Below are 25,336 nucleotides of genomic sequence, written 5' to 3'. Positions count from 1 at the left end.
GGCAAGGATGTGGAGAATTGGCAGCCTTGTGCACTGTTAGTGAGAATATGAAATGATGTAGCCTTTATGGGAAGCATCATGGAGGTTTCTCAAAAAATTAAAAATAGAACTAGCATATGATCCAATAATCCTACTTCGAGCATGTTGTATTCAAATGAACTAAAAGCAGGATCTCAAAGAGATTTTTGCACACCCATGTTCATTGCAGCATTATTCCAATAGCCAAGAGATAGGAAACCAAGGAAATCAAACCAAATGTTCATTGACAGATGGATAAAGAACATGTGGAATATATATACAGTGGTATATTATGTCACTTTAAAAAAGAAGGAAACCCTGTCACATGTTACAATATAGATGGACCTTGAGGACATTGTGCTAAACAAAATAAGTTAGTCACAAGTGGGCAAATACTATATGATTCCACACAGATTAAGTATCTAAAGTAGTCAGAATCTTAGAAACAGGGTTGTAGGGAGAGGAAAAGGAAAATTAGTGTTTAATGAACATACAGTTTCAGTTTTGCAAGATGTATAAGTTATAGAGATCTGCTGCACAACAATGTGACTATACTTAACACTACTGAATTGTACACTTAAAAATGGTTAAGATGGTATACTTAATGTTATATGTTTTTTGCCACACACACACATACATAAATGATTAAACACCTTTCTATGTTCTGGCTAAAAAATGGTCTCTGTAATTGGGAAGTCAAAGGCCACAGTTCTGGCTTTTGTTATAAACTGTATTTCCCAGAAATTCATCTCAGTGGAAACATGGAGCAGCTTAACACTTGTCCTTAACCCCTTGTATTTTCTGAATATACAATTACATGGGCATTATAACAACAAGTAGTCAAGTTCTTTCAAATCAAATGGAATCAAAAATAAATGGAAGTATGTGACAGGATGTGTTCAAATGTCTCTAAAATATTTATTGAAATAATATCACACTGTCAAATGTACACGATTTCAAGTTTCAAATTTAAATATTATTTTCACACATTGTAAATAGTTTGCAATAGTGAGGCCCTTTCTCATTTACAAAGCTTTTCCACACATGTTCTCATTCAGTCATCACACCTACCTTATTAGATAGACAAGCAGTATATTACAATCCCTTTTTCATAGATGAAATACTAGAACTGGAACTCAAAGAGGTAGTGGTTTTCCAAAGTCACATAGCTTGGAAATGGCAGAGCTATCCCTCTCCCTATAGTTTTCTGGCTCCAAGTGACACATTGCTTTTCCATTATCCCACATATGTCACTGATGTCTCCTACCTGTCATCCTTCAAGAGGTAGGAATCCAAGAGGCTAATTGAAGAGCACTCAGTAGGGCTACCATCCAGGAAAGGTGGCGAGTTGGGTGGTGGAGTCCAATTGGACTGTCTCTTAAGCTACCAAACACACAGCTATTGTTTATTTGAGCAACAGTGGAGTCTGTGCTCTAAGGTAGGTTGTTCAGCATGCTTTTCTGAATGTTGGGATTTACTAAAAACCATCTGCTAAGATCAGTCTAACAGAAATACAAAAATGTATTAAAAATCAAATTTCACGTGGACAAGCTGTGACAAATATCACTGCAATGGGTTTTTGGACGTGAAGGGAATGTGCATTTCATCGCTTGCAGAGTCAGTCCCTCTTCCAGTCCCTTAAAACAAAGCTTTGTGAATCATATAAAAGTACAGTTTGTCCTGGTAGCCACTGGAATTTGCTCACACATTAAAGCTTTCTTTAGAATGCTGAGTTTGGTTCTTAAAGGTTCTTGGCATTTGTGTTTCTACCCTCATAAGGCAGCACTTCAATTTTTTCCCCCTTTGGCACTATCCTTCTCATTTCTCTTACATATCATTATTTCATCAAATGTATGTACTCAATATGATTCCAATTTTGTTTTGTTTGTTGGGCCAGTGAACCTGGGTAACCCAAGGCACAGGGCCAAACATCTGGTAACAATAAAATCAACACTACAGTAGAAAGTAGAAGAAGATCAAGAATCCTGTAACCATAAGGTAATGTGGAGTATATTTGGGTAGCTATGAAGAGTACATATTAGTGTGTTTTCTTCCATGATACTTGTGTTCTCTGAATTGACAGAAATAGGTCAAAGATCCCCAGTAGCATACTTTGAATACATTAGGCCAAGAGAAAACTGCACTTGTCCTTTGCATCTGGTCCAGTTTTGATTTATCAATTCTTCTGAGAGCCTTAGAATCACAGAACCCTAAAAACTGCAAATAAAATATATCCCAAAGGTCACCAATTTAAAAGAGAAGGGCAGACTGCCTTTATAAAACACATCTTCTCATGTTCATCAGATTTTGTTTTCACTGTTGCGGTCCTGAGTAGATGTGAAAGAGTCAATGAAAACTTATTTCTCCCTAGATATTAATTCTAAATGTTACTTTCCTTCATTTTGGCACACTGTTTTTTCTTTTCCTAGAACCTAGGGCAATTTTAAGTACTAGTGGGTGCCAAGATATATTTGGTGACTGAGCAAATAAATTAATAATCTATTCTCAGTTTTCTCTCTTTACCCTATTGTAAGACACACTTTCTTTTTTTGGTGTTTGCATTAGCCTCTTATTTATAAATTGTGTACTTTCCACATACTAACTACTTAAACCCTTCCTGTTTCAGTTCTTAATTCAGAAGGAGAAGCTCACTATTCTCCTCCAGATTGCATATACAGATTTCTAATTTGATTACCTTTAAAATTTTTCCCATTGCCTAACTACTTCAGAGTTCACGGTTTATCCTTAAGTTCACTTTTTCCATTTCCAGTTCCATACATGTTATTTTCTTTAGCTTGTAGTAAGCATTTATGATGAGCACCTGTTAGGTAACCAGAGAAGAATACATTTTCCATTTGGAAACTTATAAACTAAAGCCTACAGTTTTGGTGTTTGCTGTTCTTAAAACATTCCTTAAGAAAGTCAATCCATTTTTCCCTTTTATACTAGGATGATAATAATCATAAACAAGACTTCAGAAAAACCACTTAAAAGGCCTTTAATTACACCTTCAGAGAGAAAAGATATTAAGCTTTATATCTCTAGAGTCCCCTCCTGCCTTCCCATTGACAAGCCTATGATCCAAAAGAAAGATATAAAATATTTCTCTTCAAGGAATGCTGGCTTGACATATAAAGAAAACAGAAGATGTATATTCTCTTTGCATAATTCATACAAAAAATTGGTTTGGCCTGAATTTATTGGCCAAAATATTGTCTCCTGTGTTGTCATTCCACATTGCACATGAACACAGATTTGGCCTCTCTGAACATTTCTGCTTCAGTCGGCAACACAGAGGCCTACTCAAAAGGAAATTGTTAGCTCATTTCCTAATTAGAACACCCTGCACATTGAAGAACCACACTTGTTCTCAACTCTTGGGGAAGGAATCAGAAATTTATGGACCTTGAAAAAGATGCCTATTTTTTCCATGAATTTTTACTATCTGGATCACTTTACAGTAACAGCTTCCTTACAATTGTTTATGTCTCTGTTAGAAAAGGAGGAGGAAGAGGAGGAGCAGGGAGAGGGGAAGAGGAGGAGTAAAATGACATTTGTTTTCTTTGGCAAACCAGTAAGACCTGAAATCATGTCCTGCTTCTCATTTCTCACTCTTTAAGTGTCCATTCAACCTTAGATTTCTGTGGGCTGCAAAACTACTATGATAATTCTTCTGATTTTTGTCTGAGCCTCAACTGGAGACAAGATGAGTTCTCTCTGAGAGCCCATGACCATTTCTTTCCAGAATTAGTCATGACTCAGAGCACTAAATGAAACAGAATGGGCTTCCCTAGCATGTAGTAGTAAATAATTTCCTTTTCTTATATGCTTTTTTTCTTTTTTGAGATCTTTTCTGAACACATACCTGAAAGGTTGAATTTACATTTTTTACTGTAGGTGTTATCAAATTTTGGCATCATCCATCACAACTACAAGAGTGCAGCATATTGAGTAAGTGCTTTTTTTTTCTTTTTTTTAAGATTTTATTTATTTATTTGAGAGAGAGAGAATGAGAGACAGAGAGCACGAGAGGGAGGAGGGTCAGAGGGAGAAGCAGACTCCCCGCCGAGCAGGGAGCCCGATGCGGGACTCGATCCCGGGACTCCAGGATCATGACCTGAGCCGAAGGCAGTCGCTTAACCAACTGAGCCACCCAGGCGCCCCATTGAGTAAGTGCTTTTATATGTATTATTTGGCTGGACACAATGTGAATCAGAGTAATAGTTAAAAAATAATAACACCAATCAGAGTAATAAGTACAAACATAATAATAGTGGCAATGATGACCACTGTAGGAGGACCTGCTACATGCTAGACACTGTTTTTCTAGGGATGCCATGTATGTAATGGGTGTACCCTCAAATCTTACCAATCTTTGTTTAGAAATAAGGTAATGTTTCTGGTTAACACCTACCTAAATTTCCATAAATGTAAACTCTTATCCTTCCTGGTTCTACCAGGCTCCTCTCCTGGAGCGGTGTCTGATATTTCCCCTCGAAATCACGTATGTGCTCTGCAACTTTTTCCTGTATCTCACTTGTCTCTCCAATTGGTCATCCTCCTTTGAGCTAACTCTCCAAAAATCACCTAAAATCTGATGCCTTCAGGCTAATTGCTACCAGTTCAAGGCTACCATATTTTAAAAAGTCTTAAGGTGATTGCTTCAAAGCATAGATAATTCTGTAACCATATATATGTGTATATATACTATCTATAACTATATAGTTATCTGATTCCAGACATATATAAAGTGGACTAATAATTAATTGGTTGAACATTTTGCTATTAAAATGAATACTCTTAAGAAATAAAGACCAAATTCACCCTCACCGTCCCTTCCCAACCCCTGTTACTTCTGTGAGCTGAAGGTAAGCTAATTCCTGGACTCTTTTCATTTCTATTTCTTGGGATCCAGGTTCAACTTCCTCTTAGCCCCAAATATGGTAGAACTTCCACAAGCTCAGGAACAACTCAGTTCTGCCCTCTGGATGGATGTGGATGACAACATCTATTTACTCAAGGTGTATACTCTGGTGGATATTCACTCATTTGAAATTATGTCATCCATTTATTCAACAGGTATAATAATTTCCAGTACCAGGCATTGTGCTAGATAGCAGATACTCCATGATTACAAATAATAACAACAAAATGGAACAAAAACAAACATGTTCTTTGTACTTATGGATCTTGCAATCGATTGAGGAAGGCCGCGTTACACATCTTGAAGAGTGGGCAATTTGATCATAAATATGTGTGAGGCGCAAGAGTCTGGTTCCTGGAGCCCTCCAACATTCTTTTTCATATGCTTTTCTCTACTGTGAAAGAAAGAAGAGTCCTGAATTTGTCTCTTACCCACACACACACACACACACACACACACGTGACACACACACCACTCCCAGAAGGAAACAGAAACGAGTATTTGATAATAAAGAAAATAAGAGGGGCGCCTGGGTCGCTCAGTCATCAAGCATCTGCCTTCAGCTCAGGTCATGATCCCAGGGTCCTGGGATCGAGCCCCGCATCGGGCTCCCTGCTCAGTGGGAAGCCTGCTTCTCCCTCCCCCACTCCCCCTGCTTGTGTTCCCTCTCTCGCTGTGTCTCTCTCTGTCAAATAAATAAAATCTTTTAAAAAAGAAAGAAAGAAAGAAAGAAAGAAAGGGAAAGAAAGAAAGAAAGAAAGAAAGAAAGAAAGAAAGAAAGAAAGAAAGAAAGAAAAGAAAGAAAGAAAGAAAGAAAAAAAGAAAATAAGATTTAGGAAAAAATTGTAACTCTGTCTTGTTCTGCTTACATTAATGAACCAGATTATATTCCTGAAGAGAATATTTAACATTTCACTTCGAAACACCTGGTTGTAGATTACTTTGCTGCTTGAGGGCATCTACAAGAATAAAGAATGTATATTTGCTTCATATTTTCATAATTAACTGGCTTATTCTTGTGATTTTTCCATTCCAAAATAGCTGTTGCCAAGGGTGACTTCAACCATGGAGAACAATAATTATCATTATTACTCTTCCTATTATTGCTGTTCTATTACTATAATAATACTAGTACTATTGTTATTACTAATAATACAATTTTGCTTTTTTAAACTTCAAAGAAAATTGATTTTCCACATACGTGTTTTCCAATAGTTTTCTCATGAATCCTCAAAAAATTACCTTCAATTTAGTTGTCAAACTTATTTTAATATTGAATTACAAATTTACAAACAGTAACTTATCCAAGGTAGTGCAATAAAATTGTGATTGTGGATTTGTGATATTGACCCAGAGTTTTCTCACTCCATAGTTCGGCTGTGTTCCACTATGCTGGAGCGGGGAGGGTGGGCACTTGTTTTCTTTTGGAGATTGATGGCTCTCTTGTCCAACACAACTTTCATCCAGTACAACTTGCTAAAATGGTGGGAGAGAGATGTAGAATAAAGAAATAAACCATGCCAAGGCAAGTGACAGAGGAATGACTTTATGGTGACATGGTGGAAGGGCTACCAGAAATTTGTATATAATATTTGATTTTTGAGCCTATTAACCTACAGTGGTTTTAATAGACTACTTAGTAATTCTCAAACATCTTTGTAAAATTTTTCCTTTAATCTTCATTATGAAAACAATACCTTTTATTCATTTACTGAATATAAAATATTTTCTTTATGTAATTTTTCAAACAAGAGATAATCCTGTTCCTATGTGTGTAGACTTCTTTGGTAGGTCAGGCTCCCTACCACTCCCTCTTGCCTCCAGGAGGCCGGAGGTCCATACACTTGGACTTAACTTTCCATCCTCCACAACTTCCAATACAAACGCACATAATCCTAAGCTATTATATATGAATTATCTCATTGAATTCTAGTATATTACAATTAGAAGAAAATCTGCCATTCTCATGTTTTTCAGCTGTTCAGGTAACTGGTAAAAAACATGAAAAGAGCTAATGGATGAGGTCCCTACCAACCAGACAAGTAGAAACCAAATATCTAAATCTAAAATTTTCACTCTATAGGCTAGACTACAGACTAATAGTACAAATCCAGCAAAATGTGGTGCTTCTCTCTTAATGTGTGATTCAGAAGGCTCTCTTTAAAATTAAAAAAAAATTATTTTAAAAAATCTGAAATTTGGGAGAAAATGTGCAGGATCTAGCAAAAACTTTTAACTTAATAGGAAAATTATGAAATATTTAGTGACTGGGTTTCATACTTTTAAAATGGCTTTATATGTGTGGGCAAAGCCTCTATTAAAATTCCAAAAAAATACAACTACCTTTTCCTACTGTATTCCTACCATAAGCAAAAATATCAAAGATTCAGCTCTGTGCATACCACTCAAATATTTTTCTCTAATAAAATGTCTAAAAATTATACAGATGATTATTGCCTTTTTACCCTATTTTGGGGGAGGCACGCTTATTATAAACCCAACATAAATGAATTTCCTTTCTGAATTCAGTAAAAATTTCTTTGCATACATACCTCTTTAAAGATGTGCTATTGAAAATTGAATATGGTTCAAAATATTGAAGTGTTCCAATTAAACACCAACTCTAATTTTGTCATTTACAAAAACAATCCCATGTCCCAAGTTGGTAAATGAATTTGGAATGCCCATTCAAAATGCCACTGCAGCGGCTCAGCCTAGCCTCCTGGATCTCTCATTTGTGCATGTCCACTTTTCTTTAATATTCTCTATGTATCCAGCTTTAAGCTCTTGAGACTTTTTCTTTAAAAAACATATTTTTGTAAAAATGCTTACTGTAATATCTGCCCTCTCAACAGTTTTAAGTGTACAAGTGTACAATACAGAATTGTTGTCTATAGGCACAATGTTGTATATCAGTGGAATAGCATGCAGCCTTAGAAAAGGAAAGAAATCCTGTAACATGTGATGACATGGATGAATCTTAAGGGTGTTGTGCTAGGTGAAAAAAGTCTGTCACAGAAAGATAGATATTGTGTGAGTCCACTTATATGAGGTACCTAAGACAGTCAAACTCAGAAGCAAAGAATCCAGTGGTGTTGCCAGGGGCTGGGGAGAGCAGCAAATGGAGAGTTGCTAAACCTTTGTAATTTTGACATATTTTAACATCTCCATATTTTAATCCTCAACAATCTCTATGGATACAATTTTGCTCTCACTTTTTAGCTACAGACACAGCAACTCTCTAGGTGAAGCTTTCTGAGAACAAGTTCAGAGCTGGGTGATCTATATTGATGGAGTCTACCAGCCTGGGCCTCCACAAACAGGAAGAGGAGGGAGGTTATACATAATGTTTTTTTAATCTTGTCTATACATCATCCTTTTTTTGAAAGATTTTATTTATTTATTGAAAGAGAGGGAGAGAGAGTGCACAAGCATGGGGGAGGGGCAGAGGGTGAGGGAGAGAGAGACTGTCAAGCAGACTCTTCACTGAGCATGGAACCTGACTTGGGGCTTGATCTCACAACCATGAGATCATGACCTGAGCCAAAACAAGAGTCGGATGCCCAACCAACTGAGCCATGCAGGCACCCCCATCACCTTTTATTTTCTGATGCCCTTCCTTCTTAACCATGCTCTGCATTCCCATAAAAGGAAGTCAACCTTGTTATGTATGTATCTCCAGTTTTAGAAACTTAGGGACTTCATGGTGCATTTTCTTACTTCTTTTTTTTTTTTTTTTTGCATTTTCTTACTTCTTATTTTAAGATGGTGAAAGAGAGACCCAGGCAAGCTGTATGACTTGTGCAGAATAAGACAAACAGCTAGAGCTACAACCAAGGCTTTGCCCCAAATTTCCCGATTCCCCATTCTTCTTTTAAGCAATTCCATATTCTCTTTTGGCCCATTGTTCAAGCTGATATAACTGGAAAACATTTTAAATCTTCCATGAAGGGACCCAAATAGTTGTGGGAGGTTATAGTGTCTAAGTTTTCAGCTTTTTAACTGCATGTAGAAAAGTGGCCTCAAAGAAGTTGTACATAGATAGTATGTGAAAGTACTTTGTCAATTGGGCAGTGCTCTATAAACGTGTGGGAGCTGGTGTTTGCACCTTCAGATTCCACTCAGCCATTGCTTTTGTGAAGCCAAATTGGGAAAGGCTCAGACATAAACAGCCTGGTCCACCTGAGGAACTTGTAATCTACCTTTTCCCTCAAGTGTCAGTTAAGGGATTGGCCCATCGCAGGCCCATGAAAATTAGTTCAGAACATTTCTCTGGATACAAGAGAGAAGCTCTCTCTTCCCTGAGATTATACAGTCTGTGGATATAAGACTGGAAGCTTGTGCAATTTTACTACCATGAAGGAAACTGGATGAAATTGAAGCCACATAAACAAGAGGGTCAAGCCAAGAGGGTTACTGACTGTTGTTGGCATAAACTGTGCTATATTGTGTTCTGCCTTGTCAGATAGATGTTCCAATAAAATTCAGAGAGAGACACAGCAAGAGAGGGAACACAAGCAGAGGGAGTGGGAGAAGGAGAAGCAGGCTAAGCAGGGAGCCTGGTGCGGGGCTCGATCCCAGGACCTGGGATCGTGAGCTGAGCGGAAGGCAGACGCTTAACAACTGAGCCACTGAGGCGCCCCTATTAATTTATTTTTAGAGAGTGAGAGAGTTACCATACTGCACGCAGAAAGGGAGAGGGAGAGAAGCAGGCTCCTGGCTGAGTGTAGAGCCTGACATGGAGCTGGATCCCACAACACTGAGATCATGACCTGAGCCGAAATTAAGAGTTGGAGACTCAACCAACTAAGCCACCCAGGTGTCATGAACCCCTATACATTTTAAACCAGAAATTTTAAGTTTTGCCAGAGCTTTCTCTGTCTCTGAAGAAATGGAGCTGTCACCTTCTGCTATCTGAAATAAAAACAGTAGAAAGGCTCTGTCCAAGGAAAAATCCTAAGATCAGTAGCTCTTACTGCCTTCTCACCCTACTGCAATTCCCCTTATATCAAGGGGGCACTTGAATGGAAGTAGGCATTTGTGAGATATGATTAATGGGAAACTGGATTGGGTTTAGTAGAATAGAATTATGTGCTTTTTGAAACATGACTTACAAGTCTATTTTTTTTTTTTTAAGATTTTATTTATTTGACAGAGACACAGCGAAAGAGGGAACACAAGCAGAGGGAGTGGGATTGGGAGAAACAGGCTTCCCACAGAGCAGGGAGCCCGATGCGGGGCTCGATCCCAGGACCCTGGGATCATGACCTGAGCCGAAGGCAGACGCTTAACGACTGAGCCACCCAGGCGCCCCAACTTACAAGTCTATTTCTTGCTAGTTGTCCCGTATGGGGTTGGCTCGTTATGATACAGATGTGCAGGGCCAGAAGTTGGACTGCTAATGTTAACCTGTTAGTTACTCTAGATAACGTTTGTGTGTTAACATAAACAAGTGTTAACATGTCCCATGGCGCCAGGCACCAGAATTAGGTTAGGAATGAGAGGAGAAATCAGGCTTGAAATGTCCTGATTCAAAAACTCTTCTGCGGAAAACTCTTTAAATCATCAGGTATATAAAATTGTAGGGCGAAGATTTAGTTAATTATTAACTAGTCACATTAAAGTTCTCCACTCTGTTTCTTCTTTTTCAGTGTTCATGATAGTAAGATTTTTTTAATATGCACAGTACAACCTATAATAAAAAGTGAGAATAGAATATATTTTCTAAGAGCTTACATGACCCATGCGTTCTGAATATACATTTAAAAAATCAGTCTCTCATGCCAGAGGCAAGGATAAATTATCTTTCTCATTTTCTTTATAGAAATTATTTTACAAAGTTGTTGAGTTATGTCAAATTATTCACAACCATGTAGCCAAAATATAGATGAAATGACTATAGAGGGAATTGATCAATTCATTACTAAAAATATTGTTACTTTTCTGGATTTTGTGATGTTTTGGGAATTTGTCAGCTTTTAAAATTTTTTTAATTTACTATGTTTTTCCCTAGTAAAAATAAGTATTTGCATTCATATCTAATTTTCTAATTGTAATTTTTTTTTCCTAAAGAGGGCCCTTCAAGGTGAATATATATCAACTTTCACACAATTTGTTTGCCCCACACTGAGAATTCTGGAGGAAAATGATGAATTACTCAATTATCTGAGGGGGATAAGAAAGCTCATATAAAGGAGTTATGTTGAAGAATGAGTTGAGAAATTGGGATTAAACAGAGGAAAGGAACATTGGTCCTTAGTTCAAAAGTCATGGAAATGCCTTTGCTGAATGCCCTATCTTAAACTGCACCCCACCCCACCTAATGACTTCCTCTCCCATTGCTCTAGCTGAATGGAATGTACATTACTTTTCACTTCTGTATTTTCACTAAAATATAAACTTCATGAAGACAAGAATTTGTTCCATTTTGTTCGTTACTGTCACCCCCCATAGCCTAGAAGAGTGCCTGTCATATAGCATATAGTAAGAGTTCTATAAATATTTGTTGAATGAATGGATGAATGCCCTAAAGGTCCCTGTATCAATGTGAGCTTCTTTGATCCTAGTAATTCAGCAGAGGAGAATAGCTGGTAAGATATCGGAACCCTTCCAAATCTCTAGCAAAGTTTTGTTTCTGTGTGCTCATCTTTCAGAATCCTATGGCAACATAGTTTTATTTTCAACCATCAGACACACACACACACATACACACAACACACACAGGAATTTGGCAAAGTAAAAACCCAGATTTATATCCATTTTCAGAAAGGCAGAAAAAGAATGAGTACAATCAGACTAAAATGATACATCTGGCTACCATATTAAAAAGGCAACATCCTGACAACTGTTAAGTTAATTGAAAGTTGTGCAGGAATTTTCTCACAAAGCCCATGAATCCTAGAAGTAATGTGATAATCTTTCCAAAAACTTAGAAGTGATCCTGGTACTTCTTGTTACAAGTTACTTCTTTTAATCATGCAATTTGTGTTGGTAGAAGTTAAATTTTGTAATCATAAATGGGAAGATCCAAAGGGTTCTTCCCAGTTACAGGCAACCCTCCAAATAGTCACAAGAACTGGACAAAGATTTCCTAACACCAGCTTGGCAATTTCACTGAACCTTATCTATCCTAACTTTCTTTCCATCACAGAGTTTTGAATCTGTGAGGGGCCTTAGGAATCCCTGTGAGAGAAACAGATGCCTATGAACTGGTCATTCTCCATTTTCTCCTTGCTAATAGAACTCTTTGGGTTTGGAGTGAAAATGTGTCCAGGGCTCTATTTGCTTTTACCTTCCCTTTTTCACCTAGAGGTGGTCATATTACATATTTCTGGTTACTGCTATGTGAGACAAAGCCCAATAAGGCTTTACTTTTTTTCCATCATGTATTCCTAATGTAAGGAGCCAGCACAGCCAGCAACACCATTTGTCTTTTCCTGCCACTGCCTTGAGTATACACCCAATGTCTGGAACTAATACTGCCATTGTATGACCATGAGGTGAAAGGCAAACGGCGAGGAGTAGCGGAGCACAAATATGGAAGATAGTCTTCCAGTAGTCTATGAAGTCATGGAGTCATTAGCCCTATGTTGGACTGCTCACCTCCAGACTATTTATTATGTGAGAAAAATAAACCTATTTTTGTTCAACTTTCCATCAGTTCAGTTTCTCCTATTTGCAGTCGGAGTACTCCCGGTATCATTATTAATTCTAATGCCTTTATGAGAGAAGAAAACTGAGGCTCAATGAGAACAAGCAATTTGGCCAGAGCCAGAGATATTTTTGGTGAGAAGCACATTACAAGAGCCCCTGCCCCTTCCGGGACACTCACACGCACACTCTAGGGCCACTGAGTAAGAAGATGGTTTTGCTTCACCTGCCTGTTCAAGACAAGGAAACAATGAAGATAGCAAAATGCTCATAGTGGGAAATGTTGGAACTGTTGACAATTATAAGGATGAGTGCTAGGCTACAAAAGTATATATTTGTTGTATACAATAGTAATCTTTTTGATGGTTTTTATGTAACATGTTGGAGCCAAATTACTATCATCTGCAATAAAATATTTGTTCATTATTGGGTCAGAACATCTGGATGACAAGTAAAAAATTCCACCATTCATCAAGTTATTCTTTATTCTTTATCCCCATCTCTAATTATCCAGCAATCCGGATGCTTTGGCATCATGTAGATTCAATTAAGTTATGTATTGAGTTAAGGAGTCTCCTGAATTTGAGCAATATGTTTTTAGTAATTCAGATTTTCAATCTCTACTTTCTCTCATGCCTTTTTTTTTTTTTTTGGTCTTAATAAAGGTTCCCAGAAGATTCTAGATTGACTTTATGTCATCTGTGCTTTGTTTCAGTCTTCAGTTATGAATTTATGCTAAATCGAGTGAAAGTTTTCAATTGCTTATATACCTCCTTACAAAGGAAGTGTTTCTCTCACTTATTAGTGCTAAATCCCAGTTCCAGGCATAGCTTTCCCTTTGTCACATTTCCATGCGTATTACTCACAAACAAATAAATCCTCTCTGTAAAGTATTTGGCATCTTTATCTTCCTTCATGAAAATGCAGTTCTGAGATTTCCAATTACACATATGGACCAGATGTGAAACATGACTTAAATGAACAGGGAATTCAGTATGGTTTTGCAATCACGAGACATATATTGTATCCCTCTTATGCTAATGTTTCCTTTATAATTCCCTGTTGTGGGACAGCTGCTGCAAGCGCCGAGTGGCCCCTCTTGGCATGTTCTTTCTCTTCTTGTGCTTTTCCACTTTCCCCAATCCAAAGAAAAATCTAACAATGGAGGCAGAGTGGAAATATGACTTTTTTCCTCATTGCTAGAACTCTAACACAAACATATGGCACATAGGTCACCTCTCCTTTTTCTCTGTGCCCATAGTTGACAGAAAGGGTCAGTCATGGCACTCTTTCTGACTCAAATTTGGCTTGGAATTCTTCTCAACACATTATATAATTCAGTCAGCTCAAATATAGGTGTCCAGTCTACCTGCAGTCACTCTACCCTTCTGAGTTTAAATTTAATGTACATTTTCCACATTTATGTTTCCATTAGCAGGTGTTCCTATGGACCAAAAATATTAAGTACTTTTTTTTATCAATGATAGTGATGAAAAGAAAGACAGTTCTGTGGTGTGTGTGTGTGTGTGTGTGTGTGTTCGCATGTGTGTATGATTTCAAATTGGAGGAGATAATGGCTCCAATGGGAGGAACAAATTCCAAAACGTATCACAAATTTCATCTTGGTTTCTCTAAGTCAAAACCTAATTACTGCTTTTCCTAACAAAAATACTGTGACAATCTCTAATTTGTCCTGTATTTGCTGTACCTCTGTCCATTCATTGTTTCACACTATAGGGTAAGGAGCTTCCAATCATGTAAATCATTGGTATCCCTCCCACCCTTAAGATCCTTCAGTGAAACTCATCACACATATAACTAACTTAAAAACTAACAGAACCTACAAAAATCGAGCATGATTTGGCCTCTGCCTCTATTTTATCCTCACTATCAAATACTTTTTACATTATTCACTTCATTTCACCGACAAGGATCTTCTGTTTCTCAAACTGCTACACTCATTTCTGCCCAGTGTCTTCTCTTCCACCCATGCACTTATTTAATATATATTTATTAAGTGCTTCATTAATATCAAGCAGTCCACTTCCTATTTACCTGGTTGTTTCCTACTTAGATTCAGATTGCAGCATGAAAACCCTCCACTTCCAGAAGAAGACCTCATTTGACTGTGACAGGAACTTCTGTGTGTTCAGTAAAATCTATTCACCCTTCTTTCTGGCCACGGTTCTATGATTCTTGGTCTGTTCTTACTTCTCTGGGTGGCACGTGACTACTATTGCCCATTGAATATAAAGGGAAATGTGATATGTCATTGCTAGGCCGAAGTGTGAAGAAGTAGTAGTGGGCTAAAAGACCCCCAATTTTTTAGCACTTAAGGGCTGCTCATATCCCTAGGCTCCTATCCACATATCAGTCTGACTTCTGCTTCTAATGGAAAATCTTCTCTGACCCTGATTCTGCTGCCTCCCTTTTATGAGGACCCCTGTAATTTCACTGGGCTCATCTGGATAATCCAGGACAATCTTTCCATCTCAAGCCCTTAATTTAATCACATTTGCAAAGTCCCTTTTGCTATATCACATAACATACTTATAGTTTCTGGGACATAGATATCTTTGGGGAACAGGGAACATTTTTCTATCTACCACACCAAGTGACCAGATATAGGCCTATAAAAGGATTAGAACAAAAAGGTCTCATTAGCATTCGAACCTGAGACAAAGAAAAGCTTAGAGATGTGGCTTTTCTACCAAAGCATATTATTTCAAGGAACTTCAAAATAGCCATCATTAAATTTGAAAGAGAATCATAAGAAAAGATAGCAGATTTGAGAACAAATAAAATAATAAAGAAAAAAGAAAAGAGAACATCAGTATGGTTACTAGCATATGAATTTGTCTATAAACAAATGGAAACTTACTATAAACTTTCATAGGCATTTTTTGCCACTGAAAAAGAGCTTAGGGTAAAAATTTTAAAAATTGTAAAGCCTTAAATCAATTTTCAAGCTCCACACTTGCACCAATTGGAAATGGACTTTGGAAGTGGTATACCCCTCGGTTAGGATGTGATCCCAACACCATCTTCCGATGTCATCAGTGTCATCATGGAGGATAATGGAAAGGTAAGGACCTCCCAGAAGGCATAACCAAGGGCCAGGGAGAACAGAGAACATCAATCAGAGTTACTACCAAAGAACAGAATGAGGATTAAGACTTGAGTTTGCCAAATCCTTCTGTAGTAATAGATCCAGTTTCTCTTTTCAATCAATTGGTTTTGAGTCCAAAAACAGACTCAGTTCCAAAAACTGGACAAAGGGCCTGGGTTTTTATTAGGACCATTGCCTTTATTCTGATCATCCGTCTCTGTTTTCCTATGATTGCGTATATTGAATAGTAACTTTGTTGGCCACCCATTTATGGTAGAGATGCCATATTCTATTAACTATCTTTATAGCTCTTCAGAGTCAGACATCCTGCCATCCATCTGATATTGTCTACCTGGTTTCTGATAGATAAGCAAAACCATCTGGCCTCTATTGTTTTGGGGTCTATCAACTGTCCTGAATTAAAGAACCCACTTCTAAAACAGCATCACCTGTGGTCAATCCAGGGTTACCATTGAACTTCTAAATTATTTTGGTGCCCTACTCATCAGTGCATTTTTATTGTAAGTGGTTTATCTACTCTTTGTCTTCCCATGGAACATAGTCCTCTGGTGAATTCTCTAGCCTTACATGGACTATCCACTTTAGCATGTCCATATCTTTGAGACTACTAATACCATCTTCCCTCATCTGGCACAGCAATTCTAGCCATAGTTCTCTCCATTCTAGGAGTCATCAGGAGACATCTCCTGATATTTTTGCTATGATGTTAAATTCTGCATATCAGGAGAGGGTTCTCGAATTGATAAACTCTCCCTTATTCAATCTTATGTTCCAATTCCTTCATTAAACATCCTCAAAATCTACTCCTATCATCCTCTCTCAGTTCCTGCCAGTGCATGCTGGCTGGGTTCTGCAACTCATTTGGTATAGAATCCCCTTCCTCCCTTATCAGGACCAGCACACCCCTACTGCCTTACATTGTGACTTAATTTTGTTACTGGACCAGCATTGAGAATGTATAATTGTTTTCAAATATATGATTTTGGAAAGGCTTTCTTATTTAGAAAGTTTCCTAAAGATTGTTATATTGTGGGAGAAGACAATCCCTACCTAGAGTTATAGAGATGTGGATGGTGGAATGTGTATGTGAATATGTGTAAGAGTGTATGTAGGGGGAGTGGGTGTGGGGGAGAAAGAGAGAGAGAGAGAGAGAATGTCTCCAAATGAGTAATGTTTTAAGCAACTGATATCCTATTTGCACTACTAGAGAAAAAAGTCAGTGGATTCTGATTATTATTATTATTATTATTATTGAGACTTAACAAAGACTGAGGATTGATAATCCAAAAATTATGATATATTCCAACCTGGATAATTTTAAAAATAAGATTAATGCAATATAATCACACTGTAGTTTGTGATCCTTTCTGCCACCATAGGCTCAGGTACCTAAACAGACAGTCTGCTATAAACAGTTTTTTAGATATTTAATATTTCAGCGGTACTTAGGTGGCTCAGTCAGTTAAGTGCCCAACTCTTGATTTCAGCTCAGATCATGATCTCAGGGTTATGAGATTGAGCCCCATGTCAGGCTCTGTGCTGGGCATGGAGCCTGCTTAAAATTCTCTCTCTTCCTTTCCCTCTGCCCCTCCCCCCCATAAAAAAAAAGAAGAGAAAGAAATGTAATATTTCATAATGGGCTTTCAAATTACTAGAAAAAATACTGCTTATGTTCCTGTGAACACTTACAGTAAAACCTGAAGCCGCTCAAGAATAATTTCTGAATAAATAGGATCAGAGATAAAAGTTTTCAGGTCTGATTCCAACAGGCAAGTAGACCACACAATAGGCCACAACACAATAAGCAATTGACAGGCTGATGCTCTCAGAGGATTAGTTACCTAAATTTCAGTGTGATGGGAAATAGGGAAACTCTCCTCACAAACAAAATTCCCAAAACTTTGTAAAATTTATTATATATTTTTTCTAAATGAAAGCACATATTCATTATTTTTCTTTATATTCCTTCCTTACCCTTCAACACACAAGCCCCATTGTGAGTTTGCCTATTATTTCTTGATTCCAGAACTCTTTATAGAGTCTGAGCAATTACAGAATCCTGCATTAAATCGTCATGTGTTGTGAATGAGAATTTCAATGAACATGTACTTGGGAAATGAAAGACAGATGGTCTTTCAGTCTGTATCTCCTTTATCTCTTTTGTCAACCCAGAATTGACTTCACATGTCTTCTCCATTTTATTTGTATCAGTATGCTTACATGGATCTCGTAAATCTTATTTTTTCAGTTCACTTGAGTGTTTTCACCAATTCTAATTCTCTGAATGTCTTCTCTATTGAAATCCTCCTTCATTGCTTTCCCCTCTTAGTGCTATAATTCATTTCTTAATTGGGTCACCTCACATTTATTTTCCAGACTTTTCTAAATAAAAAGCCATATTGATGAGGTCTTTCTTTATAATAAAACCATCTAACAAACTATTCCATATTGCAGTCTTCACTGACATCTGAAATGGTCATTTGCCACATAGAAGGCATTGAATAGTTAAGGGAGAACAAAACCAATCCATTCCTTTCATCCATTTTCACTTTCCCAAACCTGGAGAATCCAGAAGCATCTCTGGGGTTGAAGGAGGACAGGAAGAGCAAAAGAGCAGAGGGGTGGGAGAGGAAGCACAGACCAGACTCCCTTTTCCCACTGTTCAACTGTGGAAGTTGAAGGTCAGTCTGAACTGGGAGGTGGAGAAATTTTGAACGTCAGAGTTTCATCTGAAACTGAAGATGAGGTTGGCCAGCTGTGACTGCCTGAGATCCCATCAGAGGCAGAGAGGGGGAAACTGACACAAGTGTGAGTGCAGTGATTGAAAAAAAAAAAGTTCATATCTGTACTCAACTGACTCCAACATTTTTAAGTAAATAGATGTTTTCATGAGTAAATACATAAACATAGACAAAGTATTTTATGAAATTAAAAGTAAAGCAGGAAAAAATGCAGAGATCTCAAATGTGCTACTTACTAGTGGTATAATATCAGGCAAATAAAAAATAGCCTCTCCGAGTATTAAGACCTTCATTTTTGAAAATAAGAATAAAAGGATCACACTGCATTGTTGTGAGGTTTCAGTAAAGAATAATGCATTGAAACATCTAGCACAATACCTGGAACATGCGAAGCCCTGAATTCATTCTAATTTAATTCCCTGAGAATTTTCCATCTTTGTATATTTTTTGAGGAGTTACCGTATATCTACGACCTCTACTAGACAAGCGTGAGACAAAGTACTTTCTCTGTACCTTAGAAACCTTTAAGGGACACAGAGGTGATACACATAAAACAAAAGACATAAGCACAAGATTATCATCAAATTGTGGTTTAAACTATAGTTGTTTTGGAAATTCAGAAAAAAATGAAGCAAAATATGAAATAACACATTTCCTAGAAAACAAACCAAAGTTCAAGTCAACAAGAAGACTTGTTTTTCTTCCTTCTGGATCTTTCTAACTTGAAACACAGCCAGAGCCCTTTCTGAAGATCAGGAAGCTTAAAGACTGTAGGAGCCAGCAGTAGATGTCATTGTCCTGTTTTGTTATTCAAGACACAGATCTGTATTGCCCAAAATCTTACAGAACACTACTCCCTGGTACCCTGTTTCAACATTTGCAACAGATTATTTGGAAAGCATTGTTGGGGGCAAAGCCACATCTAACAACTCCCATTCCTAGAGCATCAGATTTTAATTTTAATAAAAACAAGATTCTAAGCCTTTGGACATCAATTTATGACAATGGGAGCTGTAAATAAAGCATAAGACCTAGTTACACTGAGTTTATTAATGCAAAACCACCATGAAATCAATGGTTTGCTTGAAGAACTTAGATTCAGTTTACTTTGGATTAAGAAAATGTTTCATCTCATTGTGTGTAAGAGCTATAAATATGCACGTATAAAGAAATAAATTAATAATATGGAAGTCTTTGCAAACTTTTTGTCTATTCTAGTCCTCAAAAGAATGCTTCTCTTATTGCTAACCCACAAACTCTCTTCTTAACCCAGAAGATTCAATCTTGGTTAGGCAAGCTCTTACTCTTTTATGATGCATGCAGTCAGAGTAAAAGCAGAGAAGGCTGGAGAAAGAGCAGGACAGTAGATGGAAGGTTAAGTCAATGTTAAGTCTATAACATCTGGGGGACAGAGGAGAACAGCCAGAGTGGGACATAGAATAAAAGTTGCTTTTACTGGAAAAAGAAATATTGAGTATCGATGTTGTCACGAGGGTCACAAATGAGTCTCTTAAGTGTTGTGTATGTTGCTGAAGTTATGAATTAGGTATGTCTCTTTGGAATCCATTTTATCTTTATTTTTTTAAAAGATTTATTTGAGAGAGAGAGCATGAGTGGGGGAGGCGGAGACGGAGAGAAATCTTCAAGGACTCTCTGGTTAGCATGGAGCCCAATGTGGGGCGCAATCCCAGGACCCTGAGATCATGACCTGAGTGGAAATCAAGAGTCCGACACTCAACCAACTGAGCCACCCAGGCGCCCTGAATTAGATGTGTTTTAATGTCTCACAAGGAACACTTGTAATGCTTGGAATTTCTTTTGGTCATTTTTGGTTTCAGCCTGTAAATTGTGCTTCTTGAAAGCCAAACCATGTATATAGACAGGACTATTTGTATCTCTGGGTTGTGAGGGATACACTCATACCCAAATAACCAGAAAATGATTTTAATATTCTTTCCCCATATACAGAATGCCATTTGTATGCTGATGTATGTAGTCTATAAAGGTTAAAGTTCTACAAGGGTCAAAGCTCATTTGTAAGAATCTTTGTGCACTAGATGAACATAGGATCCAGGCATGTAAATGAGGTAAACAGAACCATGTGTGGTAGGATGAGGGAAAAAGGAGAAGAGGTAGACAGAGTATTCAATGAATAAAATATGGAATTACTTGGCAATTTAAACTGTTCAAAACAACTTGGGACCAGGAGAAACAGCAATTTTCAGAGACACAAGGCTTTTTCTAAAATGCACATCAATCCAAACTGAGAAAACTCTAGGAAATCACATGAGTTCTTTTCTCCTTGGTGACTACGATCTGTTACGTGTCCCACTTCTCTATAAGCCCCAGCTAGGAGCTAAACTCCATCCAGACACCTCATGTTATCAGTACTTGCCCCATAGTGCATATATAATCAATATTTGGTGAATGAATAAACTCCTGTCACAGAAACTACTCCATCCCTCCACTGTAACACTGAATATGAGAAATTAAATTGAACCATTTAAGTGTCTGGTTCCCTAACCAACTTTAAGCTCCATGTGCTCAAGGACAGTACCACATTCGTGTTTGGAGTCCTGGTTGGCAGAGTGAGTGCTCAATCAATGGATTTTGAACTGAGCTGAACAAGAAATATACAGAAAATAAGCTCTAGCTTGGGTAGAAAGTAGAGTGGATAGAGGTAAATATAGACCAACTTCAGGCAGGAAAGGATTTGCAGATAGATTGAGGTCAACTCAGTCTTGCTGTAGGACCTCATAGTCTAGCAAGGTCTGCTATTACGAATAATGTAAAAATTGTGTGCTAACAATGTACAAGATATTATGGCTTATCCCATTGTCTGTCATAATTTTCATAGGTTTTGTCAGAGACAGCATCAAGTTGCAAAATAGATTATCTTCAGAGTCTCTTCTTGTAACTTGAAGTTACTTAAAGGTGAGTCTAAATTTTGTATAGTGACACATGAAATGTAAGCAAGACATATTTCAGAAGAGTTCCTTTGGGAGACTGAAGGTTTTTTCTAATACTACTATTACTCAACATCTTTTAGGAACTACCTTCATACCTTTGAAAAATCATTTTATTTATAGGTGGATATTATTTTGAAAATAGGCAAAAGTTATCCACACTTTAGTGTTGTGAATGAATGTGTGTTGTTAAAATAATGCAGTGTTTCAAAAAGAAAACAAAGTGTATTAATGAAATTACCGGTATTTTGGAGTTGCTTAAAATCTGACTGAAATCAGTGCCATTAGAAGTCACAGAAATATCTTTATTAGAACAATATTATGAGAACAAGTAAAATGCTTTCTAAAAGGACTGCATTGGAAACCAACAGTCATGTGAATGCATAAGTTCTGGCATGCTTGTTCAAGAAAAGTCTTGGAACTTTAAAATATGAATCCCATATATCTTTCATTTTCTTCTGTGTGCTTTTACAAGGAATGCCAAAGAACAATAAAAAGAGGGAAGAAATAGGAGGAAGCTATGGAGATTGAGAAATTCTTTGCCAATACAGAGGCACTGACAAGAAGATTTATGTCAAAATATTTATGGAATTTAGGAACAACAAATGAAATTATCTATTTAAAAAATGATCTCTAAAAACAGGATGTGGCTGACTTATCAACTTCCCGTGTGAACTGCTATCCTACTGGGGCTTATGAACTCTACTTAAAGTAGTTCATCTATTAAATAATTAGACATTTATCAAGACAGTTTAAACCAGAAAGAGAAAGAAATACTGCTCTATCCCTCCCCTGTATACTCATTGACTAAGTTGTTTGGGCCATCAGTGCGATGACATCATTTGCTTCTGAGAAACCACACTGGTTTTCCCTTTCTAAAGTTTAGGTATGAATGGTTCTCCCAAACTGAAAAAATCTATCTTGTACCATTCAGCAGTCACTGTCTAGTTACAGGTTAGATCTCTGCCCTCTACTGGAAAATATTATATCTACACCAGAATGCTTATTTCTGTCAATGGAGATCATACGTCAATATGTCAATCACAAAGTAGTACATTTCCTTATTTAAATATGTTCATATCCTTAATATTTATGAAATTTTTTTCTTTTCTTATGTTTTATTATTTGAATATATTATTAAAAATATGTATTTAAGTACTCCTTTACCAGAGGACCTCTTTTTCTGCACCAGCAGTACAAAGGATTGGAGTGGGATATTCCCTGTCCTCTAGACCTGTGTATACATACACGTGTACACATGGTAGATACTGTGTATGTAATACAGTAGCCACTAGGTACGAATGACGACTGAGCATTTGAAATGTGGCACGTCCATATTGAAATGTGCTGAAAATATAATGGACACTGGATTTATAGAACAAAAAATACTTTAAAGATTTTTTTATTATTATTTATTTATTTAACAGAGATAGAGAGCACAAGTAGGAAGAGCGGCAGACAGAGGGAGGGGGAGAAGCAGGCTCTCCGCCGAGCAGGGAACCCGACGCGGGGCTCGGTCCCAGGACCCTGGGATCATGACCTGAGCTGAAGGCAGCCGCTTAACCAACTGAGCCACCCAGGCACCCCTAGAACAAAAAATACTTTAAACAGTAATTGTTCGTATTGTTTATCTTGATTACTTTTTGAAATGATATGTTGGGTCTCCTGTGTTATTAAATTGTCTTATTAAATTAATTGACCTATTTCTTTTACTTTTTTAAATTTACTGGAGACTAGAAAAATTAATGTTTTATATAGGACCCTAATTTTGGTTCACATTATATTTCATTTGGCCAGCACTGCTCTAGAAGCTCTAACTTAAGAAAGTGGTACAAATATATAACTGACTATATAAACATCAATATGGTATATATAATAAAAGAATATATTTATATCTGTTAAGCATCTTGAATATATATATCTCCTCGAAGGGGACTATTATACTATCGTTGTCGTCATTCATTGGTTACTTTTTAGATAAGCAACCTGAGGCCAGAGAAGTTAAGTATCTTGACCAAAGGGGAAAATTCATGATTCGAACTCATAGAGGTGGGATTTGAATGCTGTTTTTCCTCACCACACCGCACACCTCCCTGTAAAGAACAGGGAAGAGGGTACTTCACTGAAGTGTGGCTTCAGAAATGACTTTCTGGTGTGGCTGAAATCTGAGTTGAATTTTTAACAATGAATAGAAGTTAGACAGGTAAACCTCTTTCTCACGTGAAATAAATCCATACAAATGGGAATGTTATTTGAGTACTTGTATATGAATGCTGACCTGAGGATAAAGGAGTAGCAAAATCCTTTCTCTCCAAAACATTTGAGCACCCAAGGAGGTAATATGAGATGTAAAAAGAAGGAGGAAGAGAAGGGGAGGAGGAGGGAGAGAAGGGGAAGAAGGGAAGGAAGAGGAGAAGGTGAAGAAGGATGTGGAGGAGGAGGAGAAAGGAAGAGAAGGAGGGAGAAGGAGGTGATGTCATTGTTGTGCACAGAGAATTTGCATTTGGCTGGAAGCAGAAAATTCTAAGCTCTTGCAGCTCCACCCGTTATAAAGGTAAAACTCAATTAAGTCTGTGAGTCCCAAAGTTGACCTCTTGTTCCAAGTCTAAGGATATTAATTGGCAATCAGTGTGTTTCTAACCCACAGGAGAATTGTCTATGGAAAAAAAAACTTAATGGTGAGTACCTGGAAAGTTTGCATGTAGACAAATTGAGCCAAACCCAGGACAGTGGGATACTTGCTTTGTTTAGTATAGGATGCCCTTATATTTCAGGAATTTTGGAGATTTCCTGCTAATGATAAAGACAAAAGAACATAATTCTGAATGATTAAAAAAAGAAAGCCTACCTTGCGCTAAATCTCATCTTCCAAGATAAATGCTTGTGTTCAGGTAGAGTTGGGGCAATAAGGGGGAGGACGCTATTATTATGTGAATTTATGTAGGACCTGGCTCTGCTCACTGCCACAGAGATCTGCTGTGTTTACAACAAGAGAGCTGCAGTCTCTGATCGTTATGAGAAAAGGGAAAGTCAGGACAAATTGCCAGGAAAGAGTCTTTAGAAACCCAAATGAGAAGGTGGCGTGGGAAAACACAAACAGAGGACGTTTGGATGATGAAGTAGAAGCCGTGATGAAGATGCTCTGTGGGTGAGAATGGGCTTTTAACCCTGTCGCCAAAGTCTTCCTGGACGGGATGAGCCTGAGTTAAGATTTAAAGAATGAGGAGAACTCAGCCTGGAGAAGAACCGATGTCAAAGGAATATTAATCCTTACAGGTTAGTTAATACTATCTTCATTCTAATTTCACAAATGGAAATAATGTGGCACAGAGAGAAAGACATTCATCAAAATCGCATATCAAAAAAGTAGTGAAGGGGCACCTGGGTGGCTCAGACGGTTGAGCATCTGCCTTTGGCTCAGGTCATGATCCCAGGGTCCTGGGATCGAGCCCCACATCGGGCTCCCTGCTCAGCGGGAAGCCTGCTTCTCCCTCTCCTGCTCCCCCCTGCTTGTGTTCCTCTCCGGCTGTCTCTTTCTCTGTCAAAAATAAATAAAATCTTTAAAAAAAAAAAAAAAGTAGTGAAGTTAGGATTGGAATCCACCAATCCTGACTCAGAACTCATGCTTTTTTAAAACCCTATATATCTAAAAAAGAGATTTGTTACGATTACAGTGACGAACAACTTCTGATCTTTGTACATGGAAAACTGTTGTTTGGATTTAAGTAGTACCATTGTTCAGTTATACTTTGAGATACAGCTTGTCAGAGTGTGTGATGTCTAGCACAGAGAAATTCTCAGGAAAAGGAGTTCTCATTCATTGCTCCATAAAAAGCAGCAGCTGTTCTTCCTGTCTCCATATCCGCATCATGAGAAGGACTTCCAAATAGCTCCATGTTCCTCTTCC

At 37.6% G+C, this 25,336-nt stretch overlaps 1 long non-coding RNA gene across 1 annotated transcript in view; it reads left to right on the top strand.

Annotated features, from left to right (window-relative positions):
• LOC115942965 (uncharacterized) overlaps positions 1 to 24,698 on the top strand; it is a 41,548-nt gene extending 16,850 nt beyond the window's left edge. The window contains exons 2-3 of the long non-coding RNA XR_014144364.1: positions 21,321 to 21,397; positions 22,857 to 24,698. This is a non-coding gene — a long non-coding RNA (uncharacterized LOC115942965). The remainder of the gene's footprint in view (positions 1 to 21,320; positions 21,398 to 22,856) is intronic.
• The last annotated feature ends 638 nt before the right edge of the window (positions 24,699 to 25,336 follow it).

The sequence above is a fragment of the Leptonychotes weddellii genome, chromosome 4 (assembly GCF_054177405.1).
Source record: "Leptonychotes weddellii isolate Sample4059 chromosome 4, ASM5417740v2, whole genome shotgun sequence".
NCBI lineage: Eukaryota > Metazoa > Chordata > Mammalia > Carnivora > Phocidae > Leptonychotes > Leptonychotes weddellii.
This window is presented reverse-complemented; position numbering and strand designations above follow the sequence as displayed.